The sequence below is a fragment of the Miniopterus schreibersii genome, assembly GCF_964146895.1.
Source record: "Miniopterus schreibersii genome assembly, chromosome: 8".
In the NCBI taxonomy this organism is placed as follows: domain Eukaryota; kingdom Metazoa; phylum Chordata; class Mammalia; order Chiroptera; family Miniopteridae; genus Miniopterus; species Miniopterus schreibersii.
This window is the reverse complement of record NC_138109.1, coordinates 22,382,748-22,388,747: the sequence shown is the minus strand read 5'-3', so window position 1 is coordinate 22,388,747 and position 6,000 is coordinate 22,382,748.

Sequence of the window (6,000 nt, the reverse complement as noted above, 5' to 3'; positions counted from 1 at the left end):
AGGACTCGCCTAGGTAATCCAGGGTAAACTGCCCAACTCAACATCCTTAATTACATCTTTTGCCACATAAGGTAATATTCTGACGCCAATTAGTGTACACAATAAAATTCCTGCACTAATCATGCAGAGTTAGTGCAGAGCCCATAAATTAAAGGGTATGGTTCCCAACAAAGCTGCCCTCACTTCAGATACCGGCTGCACTTCAGTCATTCCCAGGTTACTTGCACTTCTGATATATTGGCTATAAATTTGGGGGTTCTCACACCCCCTTAGGCTCAATAATTCAGTAGATAACTCACATAAATCAGGAAACTGCTACATTTACAATTATAGTTTTATTATAAAGAATACAAGTCAGGACCAGCCAAATGAAGAGACACAGAAGTCAGGGTCTGTGAGGGTCCCAAATGCAGAGCCCCCAAGCCTTCTCCCTGTGAGTCAGGGCGCATCACTCTCCTGGAACATCAGTGTGTTTGTCAGCCAGGAAGCTCTACCAAGCTTCAGTGCCCAGAGTTTTTGTTGGGGTTTTATTATGTAAGCCCAATTGATTGAATTATTGGCCATTGGTTGGCTATTGATCATTGGTTGAACTGAATGTCCTTTCTCTCCTTGCCTCCCTGGAGGTCAGGCTATCACATATCTATGCCATGACATCTCATTATTGTTCTGATTTGCATTTCTCTAGTGACCAATGATGAATGATGTTGAACAGCTTTTCATGTGCTTATTGGACATTTGTATATCTCCTTTGGGGAAATGTTATTCAAATCCTTTACCCAATTTTTGATTGAGCTATATGTCTTTGCTATTGAGTTGTAAGAGTTCTTTAAATACACTGGACATGCCCCTTATCAGATATATAATTTTGCAAGTATTTTCTCCCATTTTGTGTGTTGACTTTTACTTTTTTTGGTGGTGTTTATGGCACAACATTTTAAATTTTGAGGTAGCCCAACTTATCTATTTTTTTCTTTCATCAGTTGTGGTAGGGGTCCAACTTCATTCATTTGCATGTGGATATCCAGTTGTTCTTTTACCATTTGCTGAAATTACTACACGTTGAACCAGGTGTTCAATAGCCCCAGAGTGCTGGATAGAGGGCAGAAAGTCTTCTTGCTACATTTTATGATAGTTCTGGATTTTTAAATTTGCTTTGAATTGGGAAAACAAAGCTAGAATTTTTTCCTTTCTTGCTGTGGGTGACATAAAGTAATCAATTAACTCTATCTTACATGTTTCAGCTTGTGATATTGTTCTAATCAAGTCCTCAATGCTTCTCTCATCTTCAAGGGGCACATCATCTGGAAGTCAAACAATCATAGCTGACTAACTTCCACAAACAGCAGACCACTAGAATTCCAATAGAATGCCAATCAGGGCTGTCAGTTGCAACAATAGAAGCCAAAAGTGGCATCAGAAGGATTACCTCATAGAAAGGAAGGGAAGACAGGAGAAGCAGGCTTGGAAAATGAACAGAGAGCCATTTGGTCAAAGGAAGCTAGACAGCTTTAATCATCTCTCACAAGAAAAGCATAACTGCAGTACCACCACTGAACACTTGTTGCTGCTAGACTCTTGGCACCGTTGCTGCAGCCCTTAATAATCTTGAATCGGGTCTTTGTAAGACTCTAGTGCCCCAGGCATGAGCATCTTATTAGCCAAGTCTTGGGCATTTGGCCCATGGCCTAGAGGATAGGGCAAATACCTGTCTCCCTTCAAACTTCTGTAATACAATTTGGGCTTCTCCCTCAACTGAGACCCATAAATGGGACCTTCCCTCAAAATAAAAAGGGTGCTCAGGCAGGAGATGGCCAAGGAACAAGGTAAATTACAGAAGTGAATGACAATAGCCAGCATTTATTGAGAGCTATCTACATACAAGTTTTACATGTGTTAACTCTGTTAATGCTTCCAACAGCCATATGAGGTGTGTTCCATTATTATCTTATGTGGTAGACTAAATAATAATCCCCAGCCAGGCCGGGCGTGGCTCAGCGGTCGAGCGTCGACCTAGGATCCAGGGGATCAGGGTTCGATTCCCGGTCGGGGCACACACCGGGTTGCGGGCTCGATCCCCATTCGGGGGCATGCAGGAGGCTGCTGATCAATGACTCTCTCATCATTGATGTTTCTACCTCTCTCTCCCTCTCCTTTCCTCTCTCTGAAATCAATAAAGATATATATTTTTAAAAAAATAATCCCCAAATATATTTATTTTCTAATCCCCAGAACCTGTGACTATGTCAGAGGGCAACTATTACCTGTTGTATAATAAAGAGCCAGTAGTTTGGACTGTGGCTTCCTAATTTCCCAGTTTTCTGGGCCTGACTTAAATCGACCCTTATTCAATAACCAGCTCCGATCAGTACAATTTGTGAGTCTTGTTTGCAGAAGGCTCTGCGAGGTATACTGGCACCAGGCCAAAGCTGATGCCCCTGGCAGGGGTGGTCTTGAAGGTAAAGGGTGCAGTGGACACTGGATACTTCTTTTGGCCCCAGAGTTGGACCCCCCTGTTATGAGTCTGAGATATAGAGTCTATCACCCTCTACGAAAGCTGAAAGTGCTAAACACTTCCCTTCCCCTGTTTGTCACTAGAGCATCCGCATGTGGCCTGGGCTCTGCCATCCGGGCACACCTGCCTGAAAGCTAGCTAGCTAAACTGGTTTCAGGAAGATCAGTTCCTGGAAAAGCAGTGACTGCAGGGGTGGCGATCAGTCCAGTATTCAGTGCTAGTGGTACCACTGACGCAAGCGGCATGTCTAGAGCTTCACAGCCTGGCAGCGATGCCCTTCTCACCAGACCGGTTCTGCAACTTGATATTGGCTGTTTGTCATTGTGTAGCCCAGAATATGATTCTTCTCGTCCGCCCTCCCATTGATGAGCTAGTTAGCATCTTTTTAATAAAATTTTTTCCTGCTTAAAACACCCAGGTTTGGTTTTTGTTGCAGTTAAGAATCCTGGTGGATATATCACAGAAGACAAATCCTCCCACTTGTGTAGGGTTTTTGCCAGCAAGATTTGCAGTTTAAGGAACACACTTTGCATTAATAGCATATGGCAGTAAGTGATACATGGATTCACTGGTGCTATCATGCATTCTATTTGTGTCAATCAGGATTCTCCAGATGTATATATACATGAACATGACATTTTGGCTCACGTGACTATGGAGGCTGAGATGTCCCACAATCTGCTGTCTATGAGCTGGAGACTCGGGAAACTTGGCGATGTAATTCAGTCCAAGTCCAAAGGCCTTAGAAGCAGGGTTGCTGATTAAATCTCAGTCGGAGGTCCAGAGAAGACAAGATGAGACATCCCAATTCAAGCAGGCAGGAAGCAAAAGGGATGGCTTCCTTCTTCCACTTTTTGTTCTAGTCAGATTGTCAAGGGATTTGATGAGGCCTATGCACATTGGGGAAGGCAATTTACTTTACTGATAACTTTTTCCTTGGTTGTACTTTTAAATTCACTCTTTATTTCAATGTGAAACATAATTAAATTATATTTGATAGCTGATAATAACAATGTCTCTGATGTTTACGGGTGATTATGTAGTTGGTTGCTTCTACTTGTTGGGATTTGTTTTCTTGTGTGGTTAGAGACTTTTACAAAATTCTTGTGAGTCATGTTACTTGAACTTTGTGGGAAATCTTTGTGGCCTGGGTTGAATGGCATTCTTCAAGATAGAATTTGGGTTTGTTTCTTCCAGGTGCCTATAGGTCCTAACAATTCCGAAATACTTAAAATTTTTATCTTGGAGTATTTGGGGCTACACAGGTAAGGTGAATATGTCGATAGGTCAATACATATGAGTGGAGGTGTAGGGTGGAGAATTCTCAGGAGAGACAGTTTTTTGCTTATTTTTTACTTTACTCTGATCCAAGGCTAAGACAAGACAGGCCCACATCCCCACTGTCCCCCTAGTTTGGTAGGCTTGTTTTTTGGGGGGCGGGGCTTAGGGAGGCTAAGCCTTGTCCTGGGATTTTACTTCCTGCTCTGTTCAGGCTCAGGCTCCCTCACCTCCATGGCTCATGAAAATACAGGTACTAGGTCACCAGGGATCCACACATGTCCCTGGGGCAAGTAGGGCTCTCACAATTGTTTACTTCTGTTTTCTCCTACAGATTTCTTACATATCAGCCAAGGTTAGACATGCATTGAAAAAGATTTTCTTCACATTTCATCTAGTTGTTTTGTTTTTTTTTTAAATAATTGATTAGAGAGAGAGAGAAACATCAGTTTTTTTGTTCCACTTTATTTCTGCATTTATTGGTTGATTCTTGTATGTGCCCTGACCAGGGGATTGAACCTGCAACCTTGGTGTAATGGGACTAGGTTCTAACCAATTGAGCTACCCAGCCAGGGCCATCTAATTTTTGTTTTTTTTAAAGTTCATCTGTACTAGCTTTTCTGTGGATGGTTAATATGTCTTTTTTCATAAACATAGTATCTTTTTAAAATTCACATTTCTTTTAACTATGCAATGCTAAATCTCAGAAAAGAAAGCTAATTTATTGAGATACTTACATTTTCAGTTCATCTAACACATTTTGGAGGCAACTCAGCACTTGGCAAACATGCTGGAGGAAATCTGGAATAATACAATGAGTAACTTTCTGCAGCCTACTTTATAGTGCTTCCTATCGACTGGCCTGACACCTGGGGCTTTGGAGCTCACTCACGTGGTCACTGCACACCTCCAGTGATTTACCTGTATTTTTACCACCCACTAGGGACCGGGATTCAGATAAGGAGCTTGGTGGCTAGAAGCCACAGAGACATGTCCTGACACCTGCTGGTGGCTAGGGAGCCTTCATCTGCTAAAGAAGGGAACCTTGTCTATGCTCCCCAGTTTGAAAGTTCAACAAGCATTTATTGTTTAATTCTTTGTGTCAGATTTTGGAAATAACAGCATGGATACAAAGATGAAACAGAGAAGATTACTGCTCTGGAAGAACTCACAATATCAGGGCATGCCCTTTAGCAGGGGAAGAGAAAAGACACATATAGATAACTTAAATATGTTGGGTGGGTGTTATGAAGAGTGTGAAATAATAGAAAGTACATATTGGTCTCTGCCCCCAGTTCCTGGTGAGGGGCTCCTAAAACTCTTGTAATTCCCTAAGTGGTAAGAGCACTAGGAGCATCTTTTGTTCTAATGAGGCAACTCCGGATGGGCTCCTGGGTGGCTCCTGGACAGGCGTTGGTCAGCAGAAAGACCAAGCCATGATTAGAGTTTAGCATTTTCAGTCCCACTCCCAACTCTCAGAGAGGTCATGCCTATGTGAGGAAGCCTCTATAAAATCCCAACAGGATGGGGTTTGGAGATCTTCCAGGGTTGTGAACACATCCACATCCACATCCACAGGGACAGAAGCTCCTGTGCTTGGGACCCTCCCAGACTTCTGCCTGTTCATGTCCTTTATCATATCATTTAATAAACTGGTAAATGTATGACCCTCAGTTCCCTGAGCAACTCTAGCAAATTATTCAAACCCTGAGGAGGGGAACATGGGAACCTCTGATTTGTAGTCAAGTTGGACAGAAGCTGTGGGTAACCTGGGGACCCACTATTTGTGACTGGCATCTGAAGCAGGGGGCAGTCTTGTGGGACTGAGTCCTTAACGTGTGGCATCTGATGCTATTTCCAGGTAGACAGTGTCAGAATTGAGTTAAACTGTAGGACACCCAGCTGGCGCCAGAGAACTGTTTGATGGGGGAGTCATCACTCACATTTGGTGACCAGAATTGTTCGCAGTGACGTGTTTTGTGAGTAGTGAAGGGGACACAGAGGAGGGAAATACTGGGGATCCCCCCACAATGTGGTAAGCTCAGAGGGCCATGAAGGAGGCGAGTCTACTCTGCGTCTCTGCACAAGGAACTCTCTTTAGCTCCCAGGTTTACTTTTTTAGTTTCAGCTATAAGCAGAGTAGGGTCTTCCTGCCTCCACCGCAAATGTTTAGGAAAGGAAAATGAATTGGCCCTACCTGAGTCAAATGT